The following is a 17,406-nucleotide window of genomic DNA, read 5'->3' as shown; positions in this document are numbered from 1 at the left end:
TTCACAATTAATATGTTACATTCTTCGAATCTGATTCAGCAAATCATCCATTATACTCCCTACTTTCACAACAATATACATTCTTTTATAGAAATCAAAACAACCATACTCATTCAAAATTTAATTACATATTCTGATTTTGAAATCTCAAAATTTAACTTGAGATATGACCAAAATCATCACTCTTAGATCCTTACATCTTTCACAAGCTATATTTTGACTTCAAAACTGTGTTAGAATATCAAATGTATGTTAACGATTACAATCTGTGTTCAAACCCTTCGAAAATTTCTGAAGACACTTCGAATGATGAGCAATCGAGATGATGATCCAACCACATGATTACCCACAGTTATGTACCCGAAAAACTCTTGAAACCAAAGTAAAAGTTTAAACAACGTATCCGCGTCAGATTCTTTGGCATTTATTAGCAAAAATAACTTTGCGACTCCTATTCAAAGTAGCCAGTTTTGTCACAGCTCCAGCAAGTCAACTTCGACTTTTCAGTCAGACTAACCTTATTATAACCTTGAGATATACACCATCGTTACCAGGGAACCTTTTACATTCCACCATATTATTAGCAGATGTACCAACAACTTCATTACCCTTTGACTTTAGCCTCTCCAAAAAGTCATCATAATTATTCATTGAAACCCCATCATTTACTCATTCGCATCTTGTAATGAGAATTGCCATACGAATCATTGGGAATTAGCAATCAGTATTTTGAAATCTTGCAGCATGTCTGCGCCAACAGTTATATGTGTATATATAATGTCTATCTTCTGGACTTAATTTGAATGTGAAGTTTCTGAAAAATACTCCGAACTACGAATTGGTTCTCCGAAAATGGAAAAAATGCTGATGAAGCAGCAAAAACTATAAACGACTTTAAATGGTAAAAGCTGGATGATAATGATGAAGTGTGCTGGCAAAGCGCAGAAAAAGAGAAGTTTTGGAACTGGAAAACGGATTGAGCAAAGTAGGAAGGAGGCTGTGGACAAATTACAAAGACTGAACCTGACTTTAAAGGATCCAAATGATTCAGTACCTGCTGAAGTCATTAACGAATACCTTGCTCCTGACTCTAAACCCCTGCGGACAATATTCTTCATCATCCTCTGATATTAGAAATTCTGAAATATCATCATATCTTTCATTATAAATATCCTCCATATTTCTGAAGATATTTTCTTAATTTTTCTTATTTGAAATCATTTACCTCTTCGCGCTATCTGTATTACATCATAAAAGAAACTATTTTAGTTTCTAAATTCTGAAAGATTCAAGTTTAAAATAGGAATATTTTGAAGTAGTGTTGAGAACTGAAGCATGAATTAGTATAATATAATGACACTTGATCAATGTGATTATATTACAGTAAGTCATGCTGAGTTTCTAAATGGAACGTGATGATTCACAGATCATAACATCATCATGTGCCATGTTATACGACTCTTGTATTCTATTTAACCTCTAAAATATCAAGAAAATATTTCTTGATGATTCGGCCTTTTCCAAGGTATTCTAGTAATTTGACAAGTCAAGATCGTGCCATCACAATTTCCTTCCTAGAACATTAACAATGTTCATTCCGAAATTCATATCTGTGAATTCTGGACCATTACAAGCGGTGCTTAATCGCAAGAAGAAGAAACGAAAGGACAAAACTCCGAAATAGAAATTGGGGTATAAATTGCAGCAAATAAAAGAGAGCATTAACTGTGAATGATAATGATTATAGAAGACAGAAGCAGAGACTTTGAAATATAAGGGAACATATAAAGCCCAACGACAAACCAGAAATTATAAACCATATATCGATGCATATAGCAATATAAAGACACGGGAGAACTAGAAACACTATAAACCTAAGAGTATAGTAGAAGTAAATAGATTAGAAGTTATAATCAATTGAATTTTCGATATTTTTATTAAAAATGATTATTATTATCGTTGTTTTTATCGTCGTTCTAGTTTTATCTTATTATTATCATTATTATTATCTTTATCAATAAAAGGGATTTATCATTAAAAATTGTTTTTTTTATTACTATCGTTATTATCGTTAAAGTTATAATTAGTATTATTATTATTATTATTATTATTATCCAATTATCATTATTATTATTATTATTATTATTATTATTATTATTATTATTATTATTATTATTATTATTATTATTATTATTATTAGTATTATTATTATTATCATTATTAATATATATATATCATTATTTAAAAATAGTTATTGTTATTGTTATTATTATTATTACTATATTATCATTAAGATAATTATTAGTATTATCGTTAATAATATTATAGTAACTATCATTATTAATATTAGTGTAATTAAAACAAATAATTGTAACACCTAAATATTTTGATTACTATTATTATCATTATTATGAACACGATATAAAAGACGATTAAAAGCTATTAAACGAAACGATTAGGAAATAATGAGTAAGAGTATCATGATGAAATTAAAATATTATAAGATATTAATTTAGATAAAATTATCGTTCTTATTATTTTTATCATTACTATTATTATTAAAAGTATCATTAGTATTAAAACTATCATTTTAACAAAAATTATCATTTTAATAGAAATGTCATTGTTACTATAAAATATCATTATTATTATTATTTTAAATAGAATTATTATTTTAAAGATAATATTAAAAATTATCGTAAATATTAAAGTTATCATAATTAGAATTATCGTTTTATCATAATGTCATCTTAGTAATTATAAATATTGATATTTTTATAATAATAATTATTATTACAAAATAATACAACTTTTACTTACTATCATTATAGATATTATTTTATCAAATAAATATGTGATACAAACATATTTTACTACGTGTAATAACTTACTTTAATAATACCTATCATATTATCTTTATGATATTAAATGAACCCTATAAATTTTATTACTTAATATATATAAAAGTATATTTTATTATATAAATTTAATATAAAATTTTATTTATTAATAAATAAATTATATTATTTACTCTAATAAATCTTTTAAAAATATTTAAAAATATAAAACGACTATATTTAAACTATATATTAATCATGTATAGATTTTTGGAAATTATTTTGAGTCAAATTTACTTTTGTTGACTTTTGCATATTAGTCTCGAGCATTAGGATTGTGGTACACTATGACTTGACCTAATTTGTTAGACAAATATTGACCAACATATAAATATATATAATTAATTTAGGTTCGTGAATCCGAGGCCAGCCTTGCACTTGTTCAATGACGTTATATGTATTTTTACTACGAAATACAGTATGGTGAGTTTCATTTGCCTTTTTACCCTTTATATTTTTGGGCTGAGAATACATGCGCAACTTTTATAAATGTTTTACGAAATAGACACAAGTACGTGAAACTACATTCTATGGTTGAATTATCGAAATCGAATATGCCCCTTTTTATTAAGTCTGGTAATCTAAGAATTAGGGAACAGACACCCTAATTGACGCGAATCCTAAAGATAGATCTATTGGGCCTAACAAACCCCATCCAAAGTACCGGATGCTTTAGTACTTCGAAATTTATATCATGTCCGAAGGAGGATCCCGGAATGATAGGGGATATTCTTATATGTATCTAGTTAATGTCGGTTACCAGGTGTTCACCATATGAATGATTATTTTTGTCTCTATGCATGGGACGTATATTTATGAGAACTGAAAATGAAATTCTTGTGGTCTATTAAAATGATGGAAATAAATGATTATGATAAACTAATGAACTCACCAACCTTTTGGTTGACACTTTAAAGCATGTTTATTCTCAGGTGTTAAAGAAATCTTCCGCTGTGCATTTGCTCATTTTAAAGATATTACTTGGAGTCTTTCATAGCATATTTCGAAGAACGTTGCATTCGAGTCATTGAGTTCATCAAAGATTATTATTAAATCAATTTATAGTTGGATAGTGGATATTATGAAATGGTATGCATGCCTGTCAATTTTCGATGTAAAGAAAGTTTGTCTTTTAAAAACGAATGCAATGTTTGTAAAATGTATCATATAGAGGTCAAATACCTCGCAATGTAATCAACTATTGTGAATCGTTTATAATGTATATGAACGGGTCCTTTCATATTTATACACTTGCGAGTGTACGTATCCATCTTTGCGAAGATGACTTATTATATTATTGTTAAGGTTGGTTACTGAGGCCTCAACTTAAGCAGAACGGTTTATACACTTGCGAGTGTACATATATTTATAAACTGAAATCTTGTGGTCTATTAATATATTGAAATGATTGTTAGGATAAACCTATGAACTCACCAACCTTTTGGTTGACACTTTTAAGCATGTTTATTCTCAGGTACGAATTAAGTCTTCCGCTGTGCATTTGCTCATTTTAAGGACATTACTTGGAGTCTATCATCGCAATGGGACCAGATGTTGATGACTTCGTCCAGGGGGATAAGGAAGGGTTCTCACAGGTGGTATCAGAGCGGTGGTCTTAGCGAACCAGGTCTTGCATTAGTGTGTCTAACTGATAGTTGTTTAGATGCGTTAGTGAGTCTGGACTTCGACCGTGTCTGCATGTCAAAAGTTTTGCTTATCATTTAGTGTCGAAAATTATTTGCTTATCATCCTTAAGGTCTAGACACGTCTTACTGCCTCTATTGCATAGACAGTGTATAGATAAATTCATATCTTAGCGTATCTATTATTTTTACCTTTGCCTGACAGCTTCCGTAGATTCCTCCGTAACTTATGGGAATTTAGTATTATATATGCATATGTAAATTATGTATTGCAAGGTACTACTCTACATCCTATAATCTATTTCTTATTGAAAATCCTTCATCTGATCGTACGAGATGAATCCCTCAACAAGTTCGAATTCCTCAGATTCCGACAGCTATTCCGATATGGAGTTTCACCTAAGCTCCGAAAGCAGTGTCACCAGAATGAATCAACCAATTCATTTGATGAGTTCGTAGCCTTCTCAATCATTGGAGACAAGAAGAAGGTGATCCCTTCCATACACCACATTTCCCTCTTGGCAAAGAACCTAAAGCACTTACCGGCTGAAAGGACCCGTTCATATACATTATAAACGATTCACAATAGTTGATTACATCGTGAGGTATTTGACCTCTATATGATACGTTTTACAAACATTGCATTCGTTTTTAAAAGACAAACTTTCTTTACATCAAAAATTGACGGCATGCATACCATTTCATATTACATCCAACTATAATTGACTTAATATTAATCTTGATGAACTCAACGACTCGAATGCAACGTCTTTCAAAGTATGTCTTGAATGACTCCAAGTAATATCCTTAGAATGAGCTAATGCACAGCGGAAGAATTCTTTAATACCTGAGAATAAACATGCTTTAAAGTGTCAACCAAAAGGTTGGTGAGTTCATTAGTTTATCATAATCCATCATTTCCGTAATAGTAATAGACCACAAGATTTCAGTTTCTATAAATATCCGTACACTCGCAAGTGTATAAAAGTATTCTATAAGTTGTAGGAACCCGGTAACAAGCCTTAACGTTCATGTTTTACCCTCTGAAGTACACCAGATCAGGTGTGTTTAAAATAACCTCGAAGTACTAAAGCATCCCATAGTCAGGATGGGGTTTGTCAGGCCCAATAGATCTATCTTTAGGATTCTCACCTACCGTACATAGACAAGTAGTTTAATGTTACCAAGCTAAGGGTATATTTCTGGTTTAAACCCACATAGAATTAGTTTTAGTACTTGTGCCTATTTCGTAAAACATTTATAAAACAGCGCATGTATTCTCAGCCCAAAAATATATATAAAAAGGGAGTAATGAAACTCACAATACTGTATTTCGTAGCAATTATGTATATGACGGCACTGAACAAGTGCAGTGTTTGTCTCGGATTCACGAACCTATATTAAGTATATATATTTATATGTTGGTCAATATCTGTCTAACAATTTAGGTCAAGTCGTAGTGTATCACAATCCTAATGCTCGAGACCGACATGCAAAAGTCAACAAAAGTCAACTTGACCCAAAATGACTTCCAAAATCTATACATGTTTATTATATAACTTATATATAGTGATTTTATATATTTAAATATATTTATCAGATCTTATTATACTAAATAATACAAGTCATTTATTAATAAATAAAAATTTATATTAAAATTCATATATGATAAAAATATACTTTTATATATCTCAAATAATAAAATTTATAAAATTCACTTAATATCATAAAAATATAGTGGTATGTATTATTAATGTAATTACATTACGTGTGATAAAAATATCTTTGTACGCATATTTATTTGATAAAATAATATTGATAATAATAATAATGATAAAAATAATAAAATGATAGTTTCAATAAAAATATTAATTTTTAGTAATAAAGATAATTTTAGTAATGACATCAACTGATAACAGTTATAATAATCGTTTTAATAATAATATTAAAATTAATGATAATTCAATTGACCATTTCTTTTAATCCGTTCATCGAAACCACACGATTTCTAAATGAAAAGTTATTAATTTTTTTCTTCAGATTTTCAACGACATGCATATCATATAACTTATCTCAGTAGCATATGTATCAAATTTGTGATTTATCATAAACTATTTAACGACGAAACTAAGCATACAAACATGCATAATCATATATACTCGAGCACTAGTCAGGGATACACTATTAATATATAAAAGATAAGATATGAATGCTCACGTATCAATATTGTGATTCAATATTGCAGGAAAGTACGTAGACGCAACGAAAATGATAAACGTTAGGTTGACCTCACGAGCAATACCCTCGATCAATACCCATAACCTTCATAGCTATAACCCATAATTTCCTTAGCTCTATCCCATTTGAAAACTTATTTTGAAATCGTCTGAATATAACTCCGTCGTAGTATTTTATGTATACTAATAATATCTTGAAATAATACTAAGTAAATATATATATATATATATATATATATATATATATATATATATATATATATATATATATATATATATATATATATATATATATATATATATATATATATATATGTAATTCGATTGAGAGAGTTTAGAGAAATATATTTTCAAGTTTCTATGAAATAATGAAACCTATTGAATTCTGTTTATAATAGATTTTTGAATTATTAAAGTATGAATTATTAAAGTGAATTATTAAAGTATGAATTATTAAAGTGAATTATTAAAGTATGAATTATTAAAGTGAATTATTAAAGTATGAATTATTAAAGTGAATTATTAAAGTATGAATTATTAAAGTGAATTATTAAAGTATGAATTATTAAAGTTAAAGTAAAGTAAAAGTAAAGTAAAGGTAAAGTTAAAGTATAGTAAAAGTATAAAACTATGTACGTATAATACGCGTATAAAAATATATATAATATTAATTTAAATCATTATATATATATATATATATAATAAAATAAAATATAAATATCGTTATCTTTATCATACTGGTTAAGTAATGAGTTGTCAAAAAAAATAGATTTCTTAATCACAGTGGACCTCATAACATAGGCCCGTAATCATATCATAATGTATCTGATAATTCAATCATTTGATATTATCTCTTAATTCTGTCGATAAATATATCGAAACAAATATGTTTATGTAAAGTATCATATATCTAATACTTTATTAATGTTTTCAGTTAATATTATATATTATATATACATATCTATATACACATAATTGTTCGTGAATCGTCGAACACGGTCAAAGGGTAATTGATTACATGAATGTAGTTCCAAACTTTTTGAGATTCAACATTACAAATTCTGCTTATCGTGTCAGAAACATATAAAGGTTAAGTTTAAATTTGGTCGGAAATTTCCGGGTCGTCACAGTACCTACCCGTTAAAGAAATTTCGTCCCGAAATTTGATCGAGGTCGTCATGGCTAACTATAAAAATGTTTTCATGACGAATATGAGTTGATAAATAGTGTTTTATCATCATTGAGTAATATAGATAAAACAATTTGATTACACGAAGAGTATAAGTGAAGCTATCGCAAGAGAGTGAAATGAGTAAACGTATATTCGTTTTAACCGATGACGTAGTTATGATTGATTTCCGGAATTCATGGGATTTAAAGAAAATCTTTGCAATAAGATTTGGTTCTTCAGCGATTAAGGAAATCAGGATCTTCTTTGATTAAATGCGATAATCTGTCTCGATTTCTCTGTCTGATATTTTACTATAATTTCACCCCCTTCATTTCTTTATTTCCACAGCTCACACCTTCTAGTCTTTCTCCCCAATTCATACTTTAAAGTATTCGTTAATATGCTTCATCCAGTATTGATTCTTGATATACTTTTAACTTTCATATATGTCATTCTTCTTTTTCATCTACCACCGGAGGAAGTTATTTTCTTCTACCATTACCTTGGGGTTATTGTGTTTTTCATTCTCCCGTGTATTTATATTGCTATACGCATTTATATACACGGTTTGTAATTTCGGGGTTGTTATCGGGCTTTATATTCTCCATTATATTTCGGAGCTTCATGCTTTCATTTTCTCTTCCCGATCTTAAGTCAAGCGGATAATAGTCCAGAATTCGTAGATATGAATTTTTGGATGAACATAGTTAATGTTCCAAGAAGAAAATCGTAATGGCACGATCTTGATTTGGCAAATTACCAGAATATCCAAAAATATAGAGCTATCAAGATGATATGTTCTTAATATGTTTGAAAATTGGGTAGAATGTAAGAGTCGTGTAAACAGTACATGATGACGGTATGTTCTGTGAATCATCACGTTCCATTAGAAACTCAGCATGACTTACTGTAATATAATCACGTTGATCAAGTGTTATTATATTATACTAACTCATGCTTCAGTTCCCAACACTACTTCAAAAACATTCCTATTTTAAATTCAAATTTTTTTTTTTAAATTTAGAAACTAACACAGTTTCTTTTTATGTTGTAACGCAGATATTGTGAAGAGATAAAAGATATCGGATAAGAATAGTTGTGAAAATATCTTCAGGAATATCGAAGATATTATAATAAAAGATACGATAATATGGATGATGAAGAAGATTTGTCTGTGAAGGTTTAGAATAAGAAGTAAGGTGTTTGCTAACGATTTCAGTAGACACTGAATCATTTGGATCCTTTGAAGGCAGGTTTAGTCTTTGTGATTTGTCCACAGCCTCCTTCATGGTCTGCTCAATCCGTTTTCCAGTTTCAAACCTTCTCTTTTTCTCAGCTTTACCACCATACTATTCTTTATCATCAAACTTTTGACTGTTAAAGTCGTTTACAGTTTTTGCTGCTTCATCAGCATTTTTCCAATTTCGGAGAACTAGTTCATAGTTTGGGATGTTTTTCTGAAAATTCACATTCGAAGTATGTAAGTCTAGGAGATAGACGTTATATGTATAACTTTTGACGTAAAATTGTCGCGAAATTCAAAATACTGATTGCTAATTCCCAGTAGTTGGTGTGACAATTATTGTTACAGGATGTAGGTGAGTACATGATGGGGTTTTAATGAATAAGTATAGTGGCTTTTCGGAGAGGCTTAAGTCGAAGGTTAATGAAGTTGTTGATAAGTTTACTGCTAATGTGGCGAGATATGAAAGGTTCCCCGGTAACAATGATGAAGGGGTAATTGTTATAATAAGGTTTATTCGTATAAACAAATGAAGGTGATTTGCTGGAGCTGTGACAAAACTGTCTATTTTGGAAAGAGATTGAAAAATTATATTTGGTAATAAATATCAAAGGATCTGACACGGATACGTGTTAAACTATAACTTTGGTTTTGAGAGCTTTTCAGATGCATGACAGTGGGTAATATGTGGTTGGATCATCATCTCGCATGTCTTTAGGAATTTTGAAGTGTTTGAACACATATTGTAATTGTTAATATACATATGATGTTCTAAGATTTTGAATGATACAAATATTTTTGTGAGTTCCATGAATAGAAATGAGGTTCTAGGACAGTTTTGAAGTCAAAGTATAGTTTTGAAAGATGTAGGAATCTAAGAGTGATGATTTCGGGTATATCTTGAATCGAATTCTGAGATTTCAAAATCAGAATATGTAATTAGATTTTGAATGAGTATGGTTGTTTTGATTTCTATAAAAGAATGTATATTGTTGTGAAAGTAGGGAGTATAATGGATGATTTGCTGAATCAGATTCGAAGAATGTAACATATTAATTGTGAATTTATATATCTCTCGGGTATTACCTACCCGTTAAAAAAAATTTTTCACAATTAATATTTTGTACAAAAGAATTTTATTACAGTCTTTATGGAAATATATATGTGTATATTTCTTCAGATGTAATATTGATTTAATGAGTTAATATTAAATTAAACTCATTTGATTTATGGTTAAGGCTAGGATAGATAATTTCTAAACTTTAGAAATTACATAATCACCATAGAATGTTTCCCCAATGAAGTTATGAATCAATACTTCATCGTTGTGGTATTCCTTGGTATCTACATGGCGTATGACGTCGATGCTCGTGGGACAGATTGTGAAGTTGAGGTTTGCGATGCGGTTGTTGTTGGTGGTGGTAATGGTACTGTTGATGTTATTGATGGTGGTACTGGTTATGCTGCTGGTGCTACTGCTGGTGTTTGTAACCTTTGCACCATATTCTCCAAAGCCACTACCCGAGCGCGAAGCTCGTTGACTTCTTCTATTACACCGGGGTGATTGTCGGTTCAGACGAGCGGATAAATAAGATCTAGAATTTGGTGTAGTATATAATCATGACGAGATACTCTGGAAATGAGAGAGAAAATGGTGTTTCGGACAGGTTCGCCGGTAAGTGCTTCAGGTTCATTGCCAAGAGGGCAATGTGGTGGATGAAAGGGATCGCCTTCTTCTTGTCTCCAATGGTTAAGTAGATTACGAACCCATCCCCAATTCATCCAGAATAGATGATGGCTAATTGGTTGATCCATTCCCATCACGCTGCTTTCGGAGCTCATGTGGAAATCCATATCGGCATAGCTGTCGGAATTCGAGGAACTCGAACTGGTTGAGGGATCCATCTTGTATGATCAGGGAAAGAATTTTTTTGGTATGAAATAGATTGTAGAATTTAGATTTGGTATTCTTCAATATATAATTTACATATGTATATATAATACCAAAATTCCATAAATTACGGAGGAATCTTTGAAAGATGTCAGTCAAAGTTCACAGTAACAGATATGCTAAGATAAGAATTCGTCTATACACTATTATGCAATAAATATAGGAAAACGCGTCTAGACTTAAGAATGATAAGCAGGTAATTTCCTAAGGATGGTAAGTAGATGATTTCCGACTAAAAATGATAAGCAAAACTTTTGACATGCAGACACGGTCGAAGTCCAGACTCACTAATGCATCTTAACAACTATCAGTTAGACACACTAATGCAAGACCTGGTTCGCTAAGACCACCGCTCTGATACCAACTGAAAGGACCCGTTCATATACATTATAAACGATTCACAATAGTTGATTACATCGCGAGGTATTTGACCTCTATATGATACGTTTTACAAACATTGCATTCGTTTTTAAAAGACAAACTTTCTTTACATCAAAAATTGACGGCATGCATACCATTTCATATTACATCCAACTATAATTGACTTAATATTAATCTTGATGAACTCAACGACTCGAATGCAACGTCTTTCAAAGTATGTCTTGAATGACTCCAAGTAATATCCTTAAAATGAGCTAATGCACAGCGGAAGAATTCTTTAATACCTGAGAATAAACATGCTTTAAAGTGTCAACCAAAAGGTTGGTGAGTTCATTAGTTTATCATAATCCATCATTTCCGTAATAGTAATAGACCACAAGATTTCAGTTTCTATAAATATCCGTACACTCGCAAGTGTATAAAAGTATTCTATAAGTTGTAGGCACCCGGTAACAAGCCTTAACGTTCATGTTTTACCCTCTGAAGTACACCAGATCAGGTGTGTTTAAAATAACCTCGAAGTACTAAAGCATCCCATAGTCAGGATGGGGTTTGTCAGGCCCAATAGATCTATCTTTAGGATTCGCGCCTACCGTACATAGACAAGTAGTTTAATGTTACCAAGCTAAGGGTATATTTCTGGTTTAAACCCACATAGAATTAGTTTTAGTACTTGTGCCTATTTCGTAAAACATTTATAAAACAGCGCATGTATTCTCAGCCCAAAAATATATATATAAAGGGAGTAATGAAACTCACAATACTGTATTTCGTAGCAATTATGTATATGACGGCACTGAACAAGTGCAGTGTTTGTCTCGGATTCACGAACCTATATTAAGTATATATATTTATATGTTGGTCAATATCTGTCTAACAATTTAGGTAAAGTCGTAGTGTATCACAATCCTAATGCTCGAGACCGACATGCAAAAGTCAACAAAAGTCAACTTGACCCAAAATGACTTCCAAAATCTATACATGTTTATTATATAACTTATATATAGTGATTTTATATATTTAAATATATTTATCAGATCTTATTATACTAAATAATACAAGTCATTTATTAATAAATAAAAATTTATATTAAAATTCATATATGATAAAAATATACTTTTATATATCTCAAATAATAAAATTTATAAAATTCACTTAATATCATAAAAATATAGTGGTATGTATTATTAATGTAATTACATTACGTGTGGTAAAAATATCTTTGTACGCATATTTATTTGATAAAATAATATTGATAATAATAATAATGATAAAAATAATAAAATGATAGTTTCAATAAAAATATTAATTTTTAGTAATAAAGATAATTTTAGTAATAACATCAACTGATAACAGTTATAATAATCGTTTTAATAATAATATTAAAATTAATGATAATTCAATTGACCATTTCTTTTAATCCGTTCATCGAAACCACACGATTTCTAAATGAAAAGTTATTAATTTTTTTCTTCAGATTTTCAACGACATGCATATCATATAACTTATCTCAGTAGCATATGTATCAAATTTGTGATTTATCATAAACTATTTAACGACGAAACTAAGCATACAAACATGCATAATCATATATACTCGAGCACTAGTCAGGGATACACTATTAATATATAAAAGATAAGATATGAATGCTCACGTATCAATATTGTGATTCAATATTGCAGGAAAGTACGTAGACGCAACGAAAATGATAAACGTTAGGTTGACCTCACGAGCAATACCCTCGATCAATACCCATAACCTTCATAGCTATAACCCATAATTTCCTTAGCTCTATCCCATTTGAAAACTTATTTTGAAATCGTCTGAATATAACTCCGTCGTAGTATTTTATGTATACTAATAATATCTTGAAATAATACTAAGTAAATATATATATATATATATATATATATATATATATATATATATATATATATGTAATTCGATTGAGAGAGTTTAGAGAAATATATTTTCAAGTTTCTATGAAATAATGAAACCTATTGAATTCTATTTATAATAGATTTTTGAATTATTAAAATGAATTATTAAAGTATGAATTATTAAAGTGAATTATTAAAGTATGAATTATTAAAGTGAATTATTAAAGTATGAATTATTAAAGTGAATTATTAAAGTATGAATTATTAAAGTGAATTATTAAAGTATGAATTATTAAAGTGAATTATTAAAGTATGAATTATTAAAGTATGAATTATTAAAGTGAATTATTAAAGTATGAATTATTAAAGTTAAAGTAAAGTAAAAGTAAAGTAAAGGTAAAGTTAAAGTATAGTAAAAGTATAAAACTATGTACGTATAATACGCGTATAAAAATATATATAATATTAATTTAAATCGTTATATATATATATATATATATATATATATATATATATATATATATATATATATATATATATATATATATATATATATATATATATATAATAAAATAAAATATAAATATCGTTATCTTTATCATACTGGTTAAGTAATGAGTTGTCAAAAAAAATAGATTTCTTAAATCACAGTGGACCTCATAACATAGGCCCGTAATCATATCATAATGTATCTGATAATTAAATCATTTGATATTATCTCTTAATTCTGTCGATAAATATATCGAAACAAATATGTTTATGTAAAGTATCATATATCTAATACTTTGTTAATGTTTTCAGTTAATATTATATATTATATATACATATCTATATACACATAATTGTTCGTGAATCGTCGAACACGGTCAAAGGGTAATTAATTACATGAATGTAGTTCCAAACTTTTTGAGATTCAACATTACAAATTCTGCTTATCGTGTCAGAAACATATAAAGGTTAAGTTTAAATTTGGTCGGAAATTTCCGGGTCGTCACACCGGGAAACCTGTCCATAATACCATTTTCTCGCTCATTTCCAGAGTATCTCATCATGATTATATTCTATCCATAATTCTAAACCTTATTCATCCGCTCGTTCCGACCGACGATCATCCCGGAATAATGGAAGAAGTCAACAAACTTCACGCTCGAATAATCAATTTGGAAAACGTGGTACAAAACCTACCAGCTTCAGCAACAGCACCGGTAACACCAGTACCATCAACAACAACATCTGCAGCACAAACCTCAACATCTCATTCTATACCTCGAGTATAATCATCGATCTATGTATCATTCTACATCATTTATCTTCATTCGACATGGCGATTATGTAATCTCTTATGTTTTAGAGATTATATATTCTTGTTCTAACGGTAAACCAAATGAGATTAATATCATATTAACTCATTAAATCTATATTACATCTAAAGGAAATATATATATGAAAATATATTTTCATAAAGATTGTAATTAAAAATTCTTTTGTACAAACTGTTAATGGTGAAAATGTTTTAACGGGTATGTAATACCCGAGGAATATTTAGATTTCACATTAGTAAGTTACACTGTACATTCTACGAATCTGATTCAACGGTCATTTACTATCCTACTTACATCCATATATATACGAATCCGTTCACCGCAAAATAACCATTTTCATTCAATTTCATATTTGAATTTTGATCTATCAGAATCCAACAAGTGGCATAATGAAGAAAACATTTGACAAAATAAAATTTGTTAGAAACAAACGAATTAACTATGAGAAAAATTTTGTTAAGAATCCACGCTAACTGTTCCTAGCTAACTGTTCCCAGCTAACTGATTATATTTTATTTATCGCAATTTATTTATCGCAATTAAATTATCGCAATTTTAATTCTTGCAATTTTATTTATCGTCATTTAATTTCTGTTATTTACTTTAGGCACTTTATTTATCGTCATTTAATTTTAGTTATTTATTTTTACGCACTTTAAATATCGGGACACGTATACAAGGTTTTGACATATCATATTGACACATCTATATATATTATTTGGAATCACCATAGACACTCTATATGCAGTAATGATCGAGTTCTCTATACAGGGTTGAGGTTGATTCTACAATAATATATATAGTTTGAGTTGTGATCGAGTCTGAGACGTATACGGGTCACAATACGTATTAATTCGAATATTATATATATAATTATATATGAATTATTGAATTGCTAACTGTGGACTATCAACTGAGGACTATCAACATTGGACAATTAAAATGAATTAAAATATTGATTATAACTTATGAAACTAAACAATTCTTCAAGTTGCCACTTGATTTCATCTTAAACCTTAATTGTATCTTGACGATTCCAATCTGCATTCAAACTTTCATAATTCTTGAAAACACCTCAATTGATAGGATGAATCAACCGCACTTCATCTACGGAAGGAAAGATTTGTGAATATAGTTATGCACCTGAGAAACTCTCAGAAACTGAATAAACGTTTAACACATAGCTGTGTTAATTCCTTTAGTGTTATTATTATCCAAAATAACTTTGCAATCCCTTTCCAAATTAGCCAATTTTGTCATAGCTCCAACAAGTCAACTTCAACTTTTCACTCAGATTAGCTTATTATAACCCTGATATATAAGTTATCTTTCATCATCGATACCGGGAAACCGTTTATATCTCACCACATTAGCAGTAAATTTACCAACGACTCCGTTAATCTTTGACTTTCCGAAAAATCACTATATTAAGTGAAACCCTATCATTCACTCATATTACATCTTATACCGAAAATTTCTATACCAACTACCGGGAATTAGCAATCAGTATTTAAAAATCTTGCAGCATGTTTACATCAATAGTTATATGTAAACATATAACATTTATCTCTTAGAATTATGGTCTTCAATTTTGAAATTCTGAAAAGCACCCAGTCTGCGACTCAATACTTAGAATATTGAAAAAGCTCAAAGATTTTGATACTGAAAAATGAATTAAGCAAACCCTGAAGGAGACCAAGGACAAATACAAGGATTAAACCTTGTATTTAAAGAATCCCGATGATACTATTTCTGATGAAATCTTTAGCGAATACCTTACTCCTTAATCGTTCTAAATCATTGTGAATGAATTTCTTCATCACACTGTGAATCTAAAATTCTAAAATATTATCGTATTTTTCAATGTAAATATCCTCAATATTTCTGAAGATATCTTCATAAATATTCTCGTCCGATATTAATTATCTCTCTACGCTATCTGTATTATATGATAAAAGAAAACTGTTTTAGTTTCTATATTTTGTGAACCTTCGAATTTAAAATACGAATGTTTTTGAAGTAGTGTTGGAAATTGATGCATGAGTTAGTATAATATAATGACACTTGATTAACGTGATTATATTACAGTAAGTCATGCTGAGTTTCTAATGGAAAGTGATGATTCACAGATCATAACGTCATCATGTGCCATGTTACACGACTTTTACATTCAATCTAATCTCTAAACATATCAAGAACATATTATCTTGATAGTTCTATCTTTTTCCTTGAATTCAGGAAATCAACCGTGACTACGTTACCGGTTAAGACGAACCTGCATTTAATCATTTCACTCTTTTGTGATAGCTTCACTCGTACTCTTCACATAAATGAATCGTTTTATCCATATTACTCACTAATGATAAAAACTCTAATTTCTAGCTTGTATGCGTCATGAAAGCATACTTATTGTCAGTCATGACCATCCTAATCAAATTTCGGGACGAAATTTCTTTAACGGGTAGGTACTGTGACGACCCGGAAATTTTTGACCAAATTTAAACTTAATCTTTATATGTTTCCGATACGATAAGCAAAGACTGTAATGTTGAGTCTCAAAAATTTTTGAACGGTGTTCATGTATTCATTTGACTTTCGACCATTCTCGACGATTCACGAACAACTATTTGTAAATAAATGTGTGTATATATATATATATATATATATATATATATATATAT

Source organism: Rutidosis leptorrhynchoides, chromosome 8, assembly GCF_046630445.1.
Source record: "Rutidosis leptorrhynchoides isolate AG116_Rl617_1_P2 chromosome 8, CSIRO_AGI_Rlap_v1, whole genome shotgun sequence".
NCBI classification, from domain to species: domain Eukaryota; kingdom Viridiplantae; phylum Streptophyta; class Magnoliopsida; order Asterales; family Asteraceae; genus Rutidosis; species Rutidosis leptorrhynchoides.
The sequence above is the reverse complement of the archived record's forward strand: the minus strand, read 5'-3'. Positions refer to the sequence as shown.